A 19,684-nucleotide genomic window follows, 5' to 3' on the forward strand; every position below is an offset into this window, starting at 1 on the left:
CCACGTAGGTTGTATAAACCATCTAGGCATAACAAGCCACTCTTACCAGTTCTGCAAATGGTGGGAAAAATTTGCAAAAATCCAAGTTTCCAGACATCAGTCAAGGCCCTACCTTGCGAGCAGGTCTTTCTAATGACAGCTGTCTCAGAACTGTTGTGCTAACTCTTTTCTGTACATATATGTTCCCTCTTAAGAAACAGTTACCAAATTACCAGATATGGGAATCATGTAAAAAAATGTGTTAGATTGGTCCATACTCAGTTAAACAACAGTAACAAAAAAGTAAATGAATAAAGTTTAATCGAAACTTTATTTTTATTTTAATTTTATTATTATTATTATTTTTTGAGACAGCATCTTGCTCTGTCACCCAGGCTGGACTGCAGTGGGACAATCATGGCTCACTTCAGCTTCGACCTCTTTGACTCAGGTGATCCTCCCACCGCAGCCTCCCAAGTAGCTTGGACTACAGGAGCTTATCACCATACCTGGCTATTTTTTGTATTTTTTTCTTTTTTAAATAGAGGCAGAGTCTCACTATGTTGCCCAGGCTGGCTTTAAATTCCTGGGCTCAAGTGATCCTCTCACCTCTGCTTCCCAAAGTGCTGGGATTACAGGCGTGAGCCACTGTACCCAATCATTTACTTTTTGTAGCCCAGAAATAAAGTGTTTGATAAGCTACCAATTTAGAATAGATCACAAGACTACAGTGCTTTCCTAGACTTGTCAAATTAATGCACATTCATTATAGAAAATGTGGAAAACCCAGAAAAAATATCAAAGAAATAAGATTAACTGAAAGCCCCAATCATAGATTACCATTGTTAACTTTTTCTATGCATGTGTGTGTATATATATGTATATTTACTTATACACACATATATACACATAAATACATAGAAAATATATATATACACATGTAGAAAACATGTTATATACAAATTATATATTATAAAAATATATGTAATATATACATATATTAACATAGTTGATGCCACACTTCATATTAAATCTTAGTTATCTTCATTTTATCTATATCATTAATAATTCTGAAGAAACATTTTTAGTAATGAAAAATATTCTAGCTCTGGCTATAATTTCTAAAGTTTTCCCCCTGCTGTTGGATGTATAGATTGTTTCCTGCCATTCACATTTTTCCAAACCCTCATAAAAACTTTCAGTGCCTTCCTATTGCTCTTAGAATAAGGTCAACATTTTTAACACAGTCAACAAGACCCCAGATCTTTTAGGACCTTCCTCTCTCTACCCGTCCACTTCATTTTTTCCCATTTCTTCTTGACACTGAGTCACTATAACTGCCTTTGCATTCCTCAAATGTGCCACTCTCACCTCATGTTTTCCATATGTGTAGGGAACCCCCTACATTATATATCGCAATAATCACAGTTTTAATTTGCCATATAATTATTTAAAATGCCAATTTAAAACATGCATCCCTCCTCACATAGGTGGGAATTTTAAAGGCAGGGACTGTGTCTGTCTTGTTCAGATATATTCTCAGTGGTAAATGTCTCTGCAACATAGACATGGCAAAGATAATTGTGGAATTAAAGGATAAATGCATAAATAATAGGATTCTACCTTTATGTTAATTTTTAAATAACTTAGTATATTTGATAACTTTATTCATTGGATTCCCAGATTTATCATTTTATTTTTGTAAACTTCCATTTCCTCCTTATGCCTGATTATCTACAATGGTAAATAATTAAAAACCACTTAATTCTGCACAGGTTTTCCTTAATTCAGGCCTTTTACTTAACTATTTTATTAATTCTGATAATTTTTTGATTTATTCTTTAGAGTTTTCTGGTTAAACAACCACAATGTATGACTTATACTTTGTTATATTTGATCACATATTATTCTTATTTTCACTTTTAGTAGTTACATTTCAATTTTGAATTAATACTTGACTCAAAATAGTACTTTGAATCAAGAAATGTCATATTTTTTAGGATTTCCTTAGGATAAGTATTTCGTTTAATATGTTTTTAATAATCAATCTTTTTATGTCTTTTAGTGTCTGCTCTTCCAAATTTACAGAGGCTTTGTTATAGATAATGATGCTTACCTACATATTTGTTTGTTTTCTTCTTTTTATAGAAACAGACATTGCAGGATGTTTATTTGTTTTCAAGTTAGGATATTGGGCTAAAAGTTAGCGAGGGGACAATGGATTTTTCCCTTGGCTGGGTCCTGGAAGAATAGAGGGGCCTGGACTCCCTTGCAGGGCACAAGGTCAAAGACACACTAATTTGGAGATGTGAACCAGTTCCTGCAACTTGCAAGCAGGGAGTAAAAAGATAGATTCTCTGGAGGATCCTAGGAATGAGGAATCGGTTTTGGCTGGTGAACTCTGGAAATGTTCATATTTAATATCCAGGATTTTCTTTTATATGGCGAATCTCCTTTTGTTCTCTGGTATTTAGTAGAGTTTGCTTAATTGTTATAACCTGATCTTAGCTGAGCTCTGGGTATTAACTGATAGGCCTATGTTCATATTTGGAATGAAATTGTATAGGGAGAGTAATCATGGCCTAAGGAAGCCAGTGAAGAAATAATACATTATTATCCAGAGATCAGAGATGCAGGCCAGAATGGGGCTGCTGGCCAAAGCACACAGTACAAACCAGGACTGATGTAGTGACATGGGCATATTCTCCAGGGAGTCTCAGAGACCTTGGGACTGCGGTCAAACATAATGAGGGCACGGATCCTTTCATTTATAATTGAAGGGAAGCGCCACTTCTGACAACTGTAGAAGCCAGGAACCTCTGGATTACAAACCAATAAATTCTTGTAACAGGCAGTCAAGGAGACAGAATCTACTTTTCCAGATGCTTTTGTGTCTTCCTGCTGCACCGTCTATGATTACTGTTTTCAAGTTTTATTTCTAAATGCATTAATAACTTTTTTGAAAAAGCTAAATACAGATGAAGGTATAACAAATGTGGCAACTTTTTATATAGTAATATATACAGAGAGCCACAAAATATTTGTGTAACTAACTCTTCTAATTCTACTTAATGGAAACATTTTAAAATAACAAAAAATATAGAGGAAAGCATGAAAAAAGTAAATATGGGTTAAGAAAAATGCCTTAAAACTTTGGAATAAAAATGTATTCATAGGAATAACACTGATTAATAGCGATAAGGAAAAAAACATGTTATTTAAACCATTAACACAGCATAAAAGTTTTGGAATCACATAAAAACTTGAAGAGATGAGTAAAACAGGCAGCAACACGAGTGCAAAATGGCCAATAATGTTCTAAGCCGTTAAAAGTATTTAATAATTTACAATATTAAAAAGCATGAGGACAATAGTATATTCTCTGCAAAACAGGCTCCCATGGCTCAGAGTTCCTGGTAGAATGGAGAGGAGTCCACCACTGCACCAGTGGGACACTCTATCTTCGCTATCTATTCTTTATTACTTAACCTCATTAATTGTTCTTTATTATACACTCTTCACTATTATGCTTATGTATGTTGAGGGTAGGGCTTCCATCTTCCTTAGCAAATGGTAATAGCCCCTAGTAGTAGTTGCCTTTCATACTTGTACATAAGTGTCAACACATGGAAATATTATGTGAAAAAAGTGTCCATCACAGCGCAATTTATACCAGCAGAAAATGCAGATAACCTAAAATGCACAGGAGTAGGAAATAGTTAAACATCCCATCACCTTAGCTCAGCGACATATTTCAGAACTCTTAGAAAACCATGATTTTAAAGATGCAACCTGGGAAAACTCTTGATTGAATAGATGTAAAAACAATGTAAAATATACAGAGGTAATGAGCATATGTCACATTTATAAAACATATGGAGAGCTAACATAAAATGCTAATGACAGTTGTTATGGTGACGGGTTACGGATTTTTTTCCTACTTTTTTTGGTAGGGTGAAGTTACTTTTATAAGAAAAATTATGTGTGAAAATATAGATGAAGTCTGTTTGCATCCATGGTTTTTTGGGCCATAAACTAAAATCCTCAAGGTAATTAGGGATATGTGGCAGCCAGGTAGCCACAGAGTCCCATTTTCAGCCCTCCCAGCAGGTGCTTCTAAAGAGCTCAGAATCCCGAGACCTATGTATCATGTTGATTCAGCCATGTGAACATTTTTGAGGAAGAATACCAAAAAGAGAATAGTATTGTGGGATACATGAGTGATAAACCTCCAGAAGAAAAAGGGCAGTGCTGTAATACTGAGCAACTGCATACATTTTTATTTCCAGGTAAAGATCACCCTTTGAAAAAACTAAGGAGCCTGCCTGTCTGCAGGGGGCAAGCTTAAAATAGAATTATGTGAAGTGGTCTGGCCACCTTGTGACCTGTGGCAGAAAATAGTAGCAAAGAAAGAGACAGAAAACATCAGAATCTGAAATTTCACCAATTCATGATAACCACAGACCCTCCTGGACCTTTCCTAGGAAAAGAGGAACAGAGAAAGGGGAGGATATTCTGTCTTCCCCAGATTCCAGCCCATCCCTTTCCAATGTCCTCAGTCTACCATCTGTGAATTTATAACTCCACGCTTTCTTGCTAAGTTTCCAGTCTTCTCAGTTAAGCCTTCTGTAGCAAATAGATAAGACCTGGTGTGTTGTCTCCCTGTTAGTAATTAAAGTGACATGAACAAAATTGCCACACATTTATTCAGCACACGTTTTGATTTCACTTCATGCCCAGAGACATCTGGGGACTTTTATAGGCCAGTAATTTGATACTACAGGTAGCCTAATCACTTGTGTCCCTTCAAATAGATATTAATAGGTCTATGTGTGACCTTTACTTAAAAACAAGGCTGAGTGCTGCTGCACCAGGAGGACCAGGGTCACAGTTTTTAGCCTCTTCTGCACTGTCCCTGGACCAGAGACCCATTAACTATGACTCAAGCATGCTTCCTAGAAGCCAGTTCCTCCCATCCAGAGTGCTTATCTAAGCAAACACCCTCCAACCACCTACAGAACTCTCTCTGAGAGTAGTGCTAAGATTTTGTCCATCAGTTACAATCCCAATAATGCTTCAGCACCCCCATGACTGGAGGCCCAGGCAGCTGTCGTGTTGGCTCACTTGTTACCCCATTATGGGAAGTAAGCTCTCTGGGAAAAAATTCACAGTGGTTAACTTTGGGGGAGGAAGAAAAATTGTCTAGGAAAGAGTAAAAGAAACTTTCTGGGCAAGTCATGTTCTATATCTTATTATTTTTATTTTATTTTATTTTCAATTAACTAATTTATTTATTTATTTAGAGGCAGAATCTTGCTCTGTTGCCCAGGCTGGAGTGTAGTGGCGCAATCTCAGTTCACTGCAATCTCCGCCTCCCGGGTTCAAGTGATTCTCCTGCTTCAGCCTCCCGGGTAGCTGGGACTACAGGCGTGGGCCACCATGCTCAGCTAATTTTTTATATTTTTAGTAGAGACAGGGTTTCACCATGTTAGCCAGGATAGTCTCCATCTCCCGACCTCGTGATCCATCCACCTCAGCCTCCCAAAGTGTTGGGGTTACAGGTGTGAGCCACCGCGCCCGGCCATGTTCTATATCTTAATAGGAGTTTGGGCTACACCAATGGATGCATTTGTTAAAACTGAGGAAATTAACATGAAGATTCGTGCATTTCTTTGTATGTACATTTAACTCTTGATGATACTCATGATACAGAATAGTAACGTTAGCATATTAAGGTCTGCAATTTTCCTTGAATTGCATAAACAAAAAGAGGATGGCTAGTAAGACTGCTAGGTGGATAGAAAGACTATTCGATGGATACATATGTGACAATGCAAGCATAGTAAAATGTTAATAATAGAAAGTAAATAACGGGCATAGGGATGTTCATCATAGTATTTGTTCAACTTAGCCATATGTTTGAAATTTTGGATAATAAAATGCTGGAGGGAAAAAGAAATCAACTCATATCCTTAGGCTGAATGCTGAATAAATTAGGAAGTAACTATATTACATTGCTATATCAGCCTCCAGTGACCTCCTCCACTCCTGATCATTTTAAATATTTGGCGTTACAGTTTCATTCTCTCAAAAACAGAACAGGCTATGTTGTGTCGGTATACTGCTAACACTGTGAACATCACAAGGTTCAACTTCAATTACTTTGCCTAGAGTATGAGAGTATTAGTGAAGATTCTTTGGTTGTGATCAGAAACTGACTAACTTAAGCAAATGAGGAATTTATGGGAAGGATATAGGGAAGCTCACAGGATTCAGAGGATTGAACGAGGCACAGAACATACAGAAACTAGACTGCTCCAGAGAGCGTAGTAGCAGGAAGTGTAGCATTGCCCCAGGGACTGATGCAGTCATGAAAGAACTCCAATAATTAACAGACTTTCACCATTCTGCTCATAATCTAATATGCAGATAATTTCCAACTGGTCTTCCTTGCCCATTAGACTGTATACAATGGAGAAAAATCATTTCCAAATGGAAATTCAGATGCTATTACCAAAAGAAACTAGAATGGATGCTAAATGGCCTAAAATCAAAGCAAAAATTAAACACTATAAGTGGACTCACATTTTTCTGTCACCCCTTAACAAGACACTAGATACCATTTACTTACTAAATACCACTCAGTTTTTCACTTCCTTCTGCCTCTCTTGTTTTGTAATTCTAACTCTGTCTTGTGACCATCTTAATATTTCAACCAAAATTTCCTAGGTTCTATCTGCTCCCCTTCTCATCCCCAGAATCCAGTATTTCACAAGGAAGCTTAACGTCTCCATACCCACTACCAGCACTGACTTAGAATTTAATACTTCCCTAGTTCACATTCCAGATCCCACACTGGTACATCTCAACCTACATCACTTGGGGTATTTGGATTTATTTTCTGATTGTGAAGATCTTCTCTGGATATTAGTGAAGATGAGACCTAGGTCCGTCTGGTTGTCCAACACATCACAGCAGAACCTTAGCAAGCCCAGGAACCAGCCTGACTCCCCCTAGTGCCACTCTAGAACAGGAGTTTTTAACAAGTGCTCTAGAATGACTGCTTCATAGGAGAGCTGTCACCTAGACACAAGAGAGTAATGAACATATGTAAAGCAAGGTAAGTCATTTTAAGCAACTGGATTTGCAAGAACTAACCAGTTTATCCAGAATTTTTGAGTAGGGAACAGAGACTTGGCTCTAGAGCTGCACATTTGGGCCATGTTTATGTGAGTCAGGAGAAAGCCTGACTCCAAGGCTGACATACTAGCACAGTTGTTGCTGTTGCCTTTTGGGGTAATATGGAGCACACCCAGCAAGAATTGGCCCTGCAGCGTGGGAGGCCAGAGGCCAGCTAGAGTTGTTCTTTCCATGGGTACCACACCCCTGGATTTTCAGGGTGTCCTGACACCTCTGGCTCCATTGTGAACAGGCACACCCATCAGCAGATAGTAACCTAGGGGGTTCCCATCACCACTTGATTTTCCAAGTTCTGACTTCATTTTCTCCAGGGCATTTTCTCCTCATTTTCCTGGTTGCAGGGGACCATAGCTGCTTTTTTGAGTTATGTTTGGCCCTCAATATGGAATAATAATTGGGTTAAGAGTCTACAGCTGCTTGTTCATATTTAGAAAATGTTTCTTCTAGTTCTGGCTTCATAAATTATTAATTGTCTGGGTTGGGGAAAAATCATTCAAACATCTCTAAGTTGTAGTTTCTTCACCTGTAAAAAAAAAAAAAAAAAAAAAATTCTATCATATCTACTTCAGATTGCTATGAGAATTGAATGCCATAAAGTTTGGCCATTCAACTACAGGCATCTAATGTGTTCCTGATAAAATCACAGAAGTTCTATACAAAAAAATATATTTAACTTTTTTAAAATTGCAAGTCTGGTGTTTACCTTCAATCTTTTTAGATTGCTTTAAAAATATATAAAAGATTAAATGTAATGATTATTAAAAGAATACAAAAATCTTTAGTTTTTAAATAAAGAAAAATTTAAAAAATTAAAAATTACCTATAACCTCACCATTGTATGAATTTTAGAAAACTTAGCTAATAAGATTAGCATCAGCGATACATGTTGTTTTGTAAACTGTATTTTTGTTTCACAATATGTTGCAAACGGGGACATGTGAAAAACAGTTTGCGAAATGTGAAATATCTTACAAATGTTTCCAATTATTGTCACTTTTACTATCAGTTACTTTTACTATCGACTCAGCAAAATTTATTAGTTTTCTTAGGATAGTGATTACTTGTAAGATTATATCTCCATTCTTAAAAAGCCATATGGTATTTAAAAGAAAACAAGCCAAAATATACAAAATGCTGAGCACTAAACAGAGTTTAATGACTCTGAAAAGGACTCACTGATGTCAACTTGTTAAAGCACTGTGCTCTAATGAAGAAGAGTCTGGGGTTTGGAGTCATATATACTTGATTCGAATCCTAGGCTCTGCTTCTCTAAGTCTCTGCTTTTATGCTTATTAGCAAAACAAAATATAGTTCTTATCCTAAATTTTTCTTAATTTAACATTTAAAATACTTACACATAGAGAAAAACAAAAAGTAGTAGCTACCTCAAAATATTACTACATACAATCAGGCACAGTGGCTCACACATGTAATCCCAGCACTTTGGGAGGTTGAGATGAGAAGATCCCTTGAGTCTAGTTCAAGACCAGCCTGGTCAACATGGTAAAACTCTGTCTCTACAAAAGATACAAAAGTTAACTGGGCATGGTGATGCATGCCTGTAGTTCCAGCTAGTCAGGAGGCTGAAATGGGAGGTTCACTTGAGTCCAGAAAGTCAAGGCTCCAGTGAGCTGCGATCACACCACCACACTCCAGCCTAGACAACAGAGTGAGACCTTGTCTCAAAATAAAAGAAAAAAAATACTGCATTATTAACATTAGATCATAAATATTTAAATAATAAAAATAGGCCTTCAAAAAATGCATACTGAAGATGCTATGGTTTTCAAGGTTTTATATATTGATATATATGTCAATATATGATATATATGACATATTGATATATATGATATACTAATATATGTCATATATATCTATATATCAGTATGTATATGTCAATATATTTTTATATAATCATATATATGATATATAATATTTATATTTATAATATATAAAATCTATAAACATAAATTTTTACAAATATATAAATTTATATTTGAATATTTACATAATTATAAATATATAATTATACATATAATTATATATCATGATATATATCACATACATATCATTATATATAGCACATATATCATATATAATTGTATATCACATCGATGGTATATAATTATATGTATATATATTTATACAATATATAGATATATCAATATATAATGCATCAGTATATTAAATAGATATATACAAATTATCATAATTTATAAATTATAACAAATTATGATAAATTATCATGACAATGATAATATGTAAATTTTCAGCTATTTTATTAAAGGAAAACAAACACAAAAGGCCCTCTACTGGCAACTGTCCATCAGAATGAGCACTCCTCATCCAAAAGGGATGGTGGCCAAAAGTGCAATAGTATTTTAGGAAGAAACTTGATAGTATGTAGCAAGATTCCTTAAAAACTGATAGTTATTTACCAATAATTTCCATGTTAAGACTATTTTCTTATTTACTTACCTAGAGACAGGGTCTCACTCCGTCACCCAGGCTAGAGTACAGTGGCACAATCTCAGCTCACTGCAGCCTGAACTTCCTGGGTTCAAGTGACCATCCCACCTCAGCCTCCTGAGTAGCTGGGACCACAGGTGCACGCACCGATGCCCAGCTAATTTTTGTATTCTTTGTAGAGACAGGGTTTCACCATGTTGCCCAGGCTGGTCTCAAACTCCTGGGCTCAGCTATCCATCCACCTTGGCCTCCCAAAGTGCTGGAATTACAGGCATAAGCCACCATGCCCAGTCTCTAAGACTATTTTCTAACAAAATTTAAATTATAGAATTTTTAACCAAAAATTATAAATTTTACAGTTTTTATTATTGGTTATTATATCTTCTGTTAGTGAAAAATGATTTAAATATCTGACAACAGGGGAATAACTAAAAAAATCTGTCCATTCTGTGTAATAATTAAAATATATTTAAAGTAAATGATAACATTAAAAATGTTTGTGTTATAATGTATTAATGCACATTTAAGAATATTTCATGAACCTCATATTATTCTGTTTTCTCAGGCTTAAACAAGATGTTCATGCAGACTTTATTTTTGCCTACAATCAGAATATATAGCTTATTTTCACTCTTCTTCCATTCATTTCCATCCTGACCATATCTCTATCTCAGAAATACTAATGTACAGAGACTTTTAGTGTAACTTGAGGCCTCAGACTGCAATAGAAAATTGGTGCAGTCTAAAGATTTATTTTGTTCAGATATACTCCCATAGAAGCCTTTCCTGTACCCTCCATGTTCGTTTTCTTTCCTGACATGTAACTTCTTCACCTGGAGCAAACACACATCTTGGGAAATAACCCATCACTGTACTCCACTCCTTTAAGCTATGCAACTGCAGTAGTAGGAGGAAGAGGAGACAGGAGGAGGCAGAGGAGGAAGGAAGAGGAGGAAGGAGGAGGAGGAAGGAGGAGGAGGAGGGAAGAGGGAAGAGGAAGGAGGAAGGAGGAGGAAGAAGACATCTGAGTATCTCAGCCAGGCGTGCTTGCTCATGCCTGTAATCCCAGCACTTTGGGAGGCCAAGGCAGGCAGATCACCTGAAGTCAGGAGTTCGAGAACAGCCTGGCCAACATGCCGAAACCCCATCTCTAGTGAAAATATAAAAAATTAGCCAGATGTGGTGGTGGGAGACTGTAGTTCCAGCTACTTGAGAGGCTGAGGCAGGAGAATCACTTGAACCCAGGAGGTGGAGACTGCAGTGAGCTGACATTGCGCCACTGCACTCCAGCCTGGGTGACAGAGCAAGACTCTGTCTCATTAAAAAGAAGAAGAAGAAGAAGAAGAAGAAGAAGAAGAAGAAGAAGAAGAAGAAGAAGAAGAAGAAGAAGAAGAAGAAGAAGAAGAAGAAGAAGAAGAAGAAGAAGAAGAAGAAGAAATAAATAAATAAATAAATCTGAATATCTCATGGGGAATAACAGTTTAAGAGGGAGGAAAGCATATTTGACACTCTTACAAAAGAATTCACATATGAGGTCAGGAGGGAAACTGACCTTTTTCTGGCCAATAAATCTTTTGTTTTGTGAAGACCAGATAGTGGAAAATCGAAATCTCTCTCTGCTTTATTTTCCAGCTTGCGGTGCTCAGTGGTATTAGTAAGGAAGTCTGTATAGGTTATAATCTTTTAGTTTCAATCCAGCCTCTGTGTCATTGCATCTGGTAGAAGTTAGTTAGTTCTCTTCTCTGAAACATGCTCTCCTATTATCCATAGTTTGCATGATATTTATTAATTTAGTTTTATTTGGTTTTAGGGTCCTTATCTAGTTAGTTTTCTATACCATTAAAATTCTAATGGAATACTGGGAAAGGATATATGACATACTGAGTTTTAAAAGCAAATTTGGTAGCACCAACTTTAAGTAAGCATTGTTAAAATAAACAGTTGCCATACCTAGGAGTGTTTAAAACATCTTGACCTCAGATTACTGCTCCAAATTAGTTGCTGAGAGTATCTGATTGTAAATAGTTTTTATATTTCTTTGAAAATTCAAAGCCTATCACCTTAATTATATAATTTCTTTTCATAAAAACCTATTTGCAGTTCTGCTATTCATATCCATTTCTGCATTTGTCTTTCACTAGACTGATGGTCCCAAGGAGAACTTAATTGAGACGATTGGAGAAACAGGTAATGTAAAAAGAGAAAAATAATTTTGTTTTTCTTGTGGGTTTTTTAAAATGGTGACACCAGCTGAGTTTGATTAATCTGCTTCAAGGACAAAAAGTTCATTGAAAACAGCAGAGACGGCTGCTGGGTGTAGACAAATGGAAATGGCAGCCAACAATGCATTAATACAATTTCAGGTTTATTTACCTACAGAAAACTTAGAGGTTGGGAACTGCATGCAATACTGCAAACCACTAAAAACACCATAGAAAAATGAAACAATGGCAGCGGCACACCAAGCGGTTTCATTAAATATAAAACCATGAATGCAATTTAATTGGGATTTCCTTCCAGGGCCAGCAGTGAGGACTCTTGCCCTGTCACAGCTGTGTCTTGCTTATGTGTGAACAGCTACATGCTGAGGGTCTTGCAGGCACACTTTACATCAAAGCTGTAAGTCAAGCTACTCCAGTGACTTTAAAGCAATTTAAATAAACACCCCTCAGGGGAAAGAGGAAAAGCTGTGGTTGAGAAAAATGCAGTGTTTGGAACAATGAGAAGGGGCAGATATTACAGAGAACCACCTCATCCATCCCACATGACAGGGCCAGGGATGTGACTTTCCCAAGTTTCTCAGAAACAGGCTGTGGATAACACAGTAATGCATGGCCCAGGTCACCTTTCAAGAAAGGACTTGCGCTGCCCAGCTAAGGGGAATGTAGTCATTGGTGAGCCTCCAACTGACAGCTTCTTCAGGGTCAGCCTCAGCTGCCTAGAGTTGCTTTGCCCAAAGTCTTACCCTTCTCAGAGAAGCCTCAGATTGGTCATTCAATGACCAGGGAAGAGGGCAGTAGGCTCAGCCATTACTGACACAGTATCATTCCAGGTACCACAATAAAATTAAAAAAGAAAAGATGTATGAAATTGAGAAATAAAAGTAGAGATTAACTACTACCAGATGACAGGATTAATATATAAAGCACATTCTGTAAAATCTTGTACACTAAATAGCAGTAGTCTACAAATTTGAGCTTAATAAGAATTGCAGCCGGGCATGGTGGCTCCCACCTGCAATCCCAGCACTTTGGGAGGCCGAGGTGAGTGAAACACTTCAGGTCAGGAGTTTAAAACCAGCCTGGCCAACATGATGAAACCCTGTGTCTACTAAAAATACAAAAATTAGCCGGGCGTGGTGGTGCATACCTGTAGCCCAGCTACTCAGAAGTCTGAGGCAGGAGAATTGCTTGAACCTGGGAGGTGGAGGTTGCAGTGAGCTGATATTGTGCCACTGTACTCCAGCCTGGGCAACAGAGCAAGACTCCATCTCACAAAAAAAAAGAAAAAAGAAAAAAAGAATTGTGCCCTCTGGATTAGTAATGAATGAATAAATGCATGATTGCATGAAATATGTAATGACTACAAAGATTAGGAATGTAACAATATTTGAAGATATTGAAAAGACCTGTCAATTCAGGTTGTAAAGAAAATCTTGCAAATATTCTTCGCAAAATAATCTACAAATTTAATGCAATTCTAATAAAAATTCCAAAGGGTTTAGGAAACTGACAAAACCATTCTCAATTTCACCTGAAGGCAAAACAGACAGTAATAGCTACAGTATTAGTTTTTATTTTCTTTTTTATCAGGCAGTCTCCTGAGCCAGAGTAGGCTCAGAGACTCCTGCTATAATATTTTGAACAACAAGAATAAGCACGGGGAATTGCATTACCAGATTCTAAAATATAATGAAACAATATTAAGAACAATATGAGACATAAACAGAGAAGACAGATGATACAATCACACTAAGTGATGAGACAGAAACAGACCCAAGCACACATTAGAATTTAATACAAAACAATTATTTACTGCTTCTCATGATTCCAAATTTTGGGTAGGGCTCAGAATAAACAGTTTATTTCTACCTTACATTGTGTTGACTACAGCAGCTCAACTATGGCTGGAGGTTTCCAGATGGGTTTTTTTTGTTTTTGTTTTTGTTTTTTGGACAGTGTCTCGCTCTGTTACCCAGGCTGGAGTGTAGTGGCACTATCACAGTTCACTGCAGCCTCAAACTTCTGCCTTCAAGCGGTCCTTCTGCCTCAGCCTCCCAAAGTGCTGGGATTATGGGTGTGAGTCACATCTCCCAGCCCCCAACTTGTTTTATGATGTTTTTATAACCTTGATTCCAAAAACATACCCAAGTACTGTGAGAAGGAGAAAGGAGAATAAGCCACATTTATTTTAAAACATAAATTTAAAAGTACCTACATCAATTACTATTAAATTGAACCAGCAATGTATAAAATAAATAATGCATTGAGTCCAATTTCAGATGGGTTCACATCAGAAAACCTAATTAGCATAATTCAATTACTTTAGCAAAAGAAAACAAATGAATATTTCAATGGATGGGGAAATTTTATTTTTTATTATTCAAAAATAATTCACAATTTTAAAGAACTCTTAGCAAATAAAAATTAAAATGAACTTTCTTAACTTGATAAGCAGAATCTAATGAAAGCTTGCAACAATCACCCAAAATGGCAAGAAGTTAGATCATTCCCTTTGAAGATAGGAACGTGATAAAGACACCCACAATCAGTACTTCTATTCAACATTGTACTTACCCCAGCCAGAGGGGTAAGGAAATAAGAAAAGATAAGTGGCATACAGGTTGTAGAGAAAGAAACAAAACAATAATTATTTTCTGATAGTTTTTTTTTTCCATCTACAAACTCCAAGAAACTCTTCAAATAAATGGTCAGAGAAAACAATACAGTTTAGATAGTTGGATAACAGGTCAGTATATAAAGTTAATGACATTCCCATACATTAATAATTCAATGAAATTGGTATGGATCATTCAAACAGCAACATAAAAGCTATTATAAATTACAAATAAAACACATCTTAGTCCCAAATAAATCCTCGTGAATTAATATTAATATTTTTTAATGAACCTATAAATTATAGGTGAATGGAAAGAGATTTTCTAAAAGTCCTAGGAGTCATAAAGCAGATGATCGACAAATCATTCCATAAAATATGTTAAATGATATAAAAATATCATTTACACTTCAGTGACAAACTAGAAAAATAGCCACAAATAAGACAAAAGGTTAATACCTTTAATATACAAAGCACAGTTATATGGTCATCCCTGGTATATGTGGGGGGGATTGGTTCCAGGACTCCCCCATACCCAAACCCATGCATACTCAAGTCCCACAGTCAGCCTTGTGGAACCTGTATGTATGAAAAGTCAGCACTCCATACTCAGGTTTCGCATCTGTGAGTACTATATTTTTGATCTGTGTATTTGTTGAAAAAGATTTGCATATAAGTAGACCCTTGCAGTTTAAATCTTTAAATCTTGCATACAAGTAAACCCTTAGAGATTTAGATACTAATGCTCCAATGGAAATGTTAGCAAAAAATATGAGCAAGTAAATTCAGGCAAGAAAATATTACTAATAAACATGTAAATAAAATTTAGCCTCACCATTATAAAGCAATTGCTTATTAAAATAGCAGTGATATGTTACTTTTCAAAACAGAAAATACAACCAAGGAAAGGTGATTTGTGTGTTATGAGATGAGTCCTTTTATTACGCCGCTGAAGTTGAAGTTGCATAACCACTCTCCAGACAATATTTAGCACAATTTAACAGTATCTATTACTTGACCCAGTAATTCTATATCTACTTATATATCCTGAAGAAATAAGAGTGTGTGAGTGTGTGTGTGTGTGTACAAAGTGCCCCATGACACTAAACTATAGAAACACTAGATGTGCAACAAATGTGAAATTATAACTCACCAATATTGATTTCAAATTTTAACATGTTTGGGAATTCTTCTTCAGGGGGAATTTTGTGCAGAAGCCCAATATAAAAATTAGTCAGACGTGAACTCTGAAAAATCCAAGGGGATCCTGGAGACTGTTGGCTCAATCACCGTGCTCCCAATTCCTGCTTCCCCAAAGCCCTTGGTAGCCCCCAAGACTCTCATCTCTATAAATCCTCAAGACAACATGGGAAACTGAAAAAAAAAAAAAAAAAAAACACTGCTATATAATATTATAAAACTATTGAAATCATATCTTGAAAATTTGTAATCTTGTTGAGAGAAAAAGTTCAAGATATCACATAAAAATTAATATACAAAATTACATTCTGTATGATTTCAACTAGATAAATATATGTATGTAAATATCCAGTGACTCTTTTTGTTTGGGTTTTTATAGTCATCTGTATTGTTCTACTAAGACTACATATTCCCTTCATAATTAGGGGGAAATGGGAAATCACAAACAAACATGTAGCTTCCACTCAGGCCCATTAGATCACGATAGAACTATTATATGCATCTGTAGAAAAAAAACTTGGAATTTTAAAGAAAATTTTATTAGAAACAGCCAAAATGCTCTCCAATAATCTACCTCTGGGACATTTATCTTCAGCATTATTCAGGCACATCTGAAATCAATTACAGCCCCCACCAACTGGCTTCAGGAACCTCTGTGTGCCTCCAGCCATCCCCACAGCAAATTGCCTCAGCTGTGGTCAAAATCAAAATTTCTCAGTTGCCTTGATTGACCTAGAAATGTTTTATGTAATTTGCCATTATGTGAAAGGGAAACATTTGTTAGAAAATAAATCTTTTTTTAACTCGTATTATTAAAGTGGTGCCAAGAAATATTCTCCATCATTTAGACACCAGAAGAAAAATAACAAATAACAAATAAATGGAATCTCCAAAATAAAGTCAAAGAAAAATCACTGCTAGCCAGTCTCTAGAGATACAAAGTGAAGGGTGATTTCATTTTTAATCTTTGAATACCGGAAAGAGGCCATGTATAAGAACTTTATATACAGAAATAACACGTAGAACTTTTGTTTTTCCTTCCTTCTTTTATTCAGTAAACATTTACCTAGAAATCTATAATATGAAGATATTGTACTAGGGACCTCAGTTAGAAACTCATGCATAATGAGGTTAAGGATAAAAGCAGAAATGTAAAGAAATAATTACAGTTTATTTAAGAGTGTTATAATAAAGATCTGTGTAAGATGTTCCAGAAAGTCAAAAGGGAAAGCCAGTAATTTCTTTCCTAGGAATGAAGGAACAGGGGAAAGAAATTGAGAAGCAAGAATGGGAGGAGGGGATGGAGGCAGAAATATCCAGTGCTTCCCAGAGGCAATGACAATATGATAATCCTTCATAAAAGGCAGGAAAATAAGGGAAGTATGTTCCATAAAAAGAAACTGATCAAGTTTTACACTGATGATCATGTATCTCAAATGGGCCGTTAGAGCCTCCTGGTAATTCAACTATATTTTTTTCAGTTCATTCACTCAATTTCTAAGACGACTGGTTTGTGCCTTTTTTCTCTCCTCAATATCCTATGTTGACCTGGCACAGTAGCTCATCCCTATAATCCCAGCACTTTAGGAGGCTGAAGTGGAAGGATCACTTGAGGCTAGGAGTTCAAGACCAGCCTGAGCAACATAGCAAAACCCTGTCTCCACAAAAAATTTAAAAATTAGTCAAGTATAGTGGTGCATATCTGTAGTCCAAGCTACTCGGGAGGCTGAGGACAAGAGGATCGCTTGAGCTGAGGAGTCCGAGGCTGCAGTGCACTGATTGGGCCACTGCTCTCCAACTTGACTAACAGAGCAAGACATTGTCTCCTAAAAAAAAAAAAAAGAAAGAAAGAAAGAAAAAATATCCCATGCATCCACCCTGTGTTCTCTTTCAGATGATAACACTGCTTCCTTTTTCACTGAGAAAACAGAAGCAATCAGAATAGGCATTGACATGCACCAGCTACCACATCTACTGATATATTGGTATATGTGCCTTGTTCTTAGCAGTCTGGGGCTGTGAATGACCTGTTGGTGTCTGAGCTGAGGCCACACCCTTCACTTGTGCAGTAGATCTCATCCATCTCGCCAACTCAATAACAACACTGCTTCAACAATTGTTCCCTCTCTCTCCTGCATTTCAGTTCCCTCTCTGCTCAATCATTCATACCAGCATACAAAAATGCTAGAAGGTCAAACAAAACCCTCATTTACCCCAGCTACCATAACACATCTCTGCCTTTCTTTACTACAAAACTTCTATAAAAGCTTACCTATCCATGGTGCCTCCAATTCTGCTCTTCCCATCCTCTCTTGGATGCATTCCTACCAGGCTTTCCTCCCAACCACTCTGAAGCAGCTTTCATAAACATCTTCAGTTCATCTCAACCACTTACACCATATCCCACACACCCCCTGCACTACCACCAGTTGACATCTGTACATTTACTTATTTGTTGTTAACTAACTAGGTTGTACACTGTATCCCAAGAGCCCAGAATATTCTTTGGTACACAACAGGTACCCAAAAAATATTTGTTAAATGGGTCTTAGCTTGTGATCATTTACTGTATCAATTACCTCAATGTAAACAATGCTAAAAATCTTTATTGTACATATTATTCTATATTCTTGACTTCCTGTACTTCCCAAAAAATTTTGATAGGCCCAAAATATTCATGTTGGGGTTTTGCTTGGACTTAAATATATAAATTAACCCAAGGAGGATTGAGAACATATTGGATCATCCTATCAGAAACAATGATTATATGATTTAACATGTTTTAAAGGTTGAAACTGCTGCCGTTAATTTCCATAAGTAAATATCATCTGGGAAATATTTAAACTTTTTTTTTGAAACAAAGAGTAACATAAAGGTAACTCAACTTTTCAATACCTGTTCACCTAATTCTGATCATGCAAATATCAAGTTGGGGAAAAGAAATTCAAACTCAGATATTGGGCTTTAAAATAATGTGCCCCAAAGGTCCATGCTATGACCTGGGCCTCTGATGGGGGTGATTGAAAGAGACAGTAGTATCATTAGTAAAGTAAGGCCTACAACACACACACACACAAAGATTTGGGATGGAGAGTGTGAAATTGTTTAACATTTTGCAAAATAAGCATAACATTAGAAATTGCCTGCTTACTCAGAGGTGAGTAATCTGGCAGTCTCGGATATCTACTACACAATCCAGAATGAGAAATGGAACAACCACGGTCTCCAAATGACCTAAACAGATGTCACAAAGTCCCAGCTTACCCAGGCAGAGTTTAGCAGCTTCTCTCAGAGCCACGTGTTTAGGGTGAGGTATTCCATCCAAAGAGAGTAGAAGCAACCAACTATGAGGATGGTACCAGAGAGAGCACACCCCCACACATATACGCACACAATTTCCAAAGGCCTGTGCGAGAACTCAAATGACCTGGTCTAGTCAGCCTTAGCACAGCTCTTCACACCTCTACAGCCTTTTAAACATCAGCAGTGACTCTACAATGCAGCAGAATACAGGATAGTGCCAGTCAATGTCATTCAGAACAAAGATCAGAGGTTGTGAAGATAAGAAGAAGTTGTATTCAGCATCTTCTTTTTAAGAAGGCAAGCAGATAACTCATATAGTCCAGAAAGATCCATAAAATCTGGTCACAAGTGTTTAAAACTGGCATTTGAGAAGGTAAACTTTCTGGATAAATATCTGTTTAATAAAAGATCTCAGTCCCCAACCATGCTGGATAAATGGGACACTAGTGTACTTCTCTAAAGGATAAAAAAGAATAATGGACTTAATTTTTAAATGTTTGACTCATGCCAAATGTATTTGAGAGGTAATACATATCACAACTCCAGCATCATGAAAGTAACATCTGATGTCAGCAATCTAATGTAAGCTTGTATTCACTGGTCCAGAAGATGGGAGATTGCTTACTTTATTAGTTCTGTGATCTGTTTAAGAAAGAAAACAGTTTTGTGGGTAACTAAATATGTTTTTTCCAAGTTA

The 19,684-nt window shown here is 36.5% G+C and overlaps 1 long non-coding RNA gene across 2 annotated transcripts in view; it reads left to right on the plus strand.

Annotated features, from left to right (window-relative positions):
- Positions 1-19,684, plus strand: part of LOC140712976 (uncharacterized) — a 110,405-nt gene that overhangs the window by 45,394 nt on the left and 45,327 nt on the right. For both annotated transcript variants that reach the window (XR_012094860.1, XR_012094859.1), the window contains exon 2: positions 11,790-11,835. This is a non-coding gene — a long non-coding RNA (uncharacterized lncRNA). The remainder of the gene's footprint in view (positions 1-11,789; positions 11,836-19,684) is intronic.

Source organism: Chlorocebus sabaeus, chromosome 12, assembly GCF_047675955.1.
Source record: "Chlorocebus sabaeus isolate Y175 chromosome 12, mChlSab1.0.hap1, whole genome shotgun sequence".
NCBI lineage: Eukaryota > Metazoa > Chordata > Mammalia > Primates > Cercopithecidae > Chlorocebus > Chlorocebus sabaeus.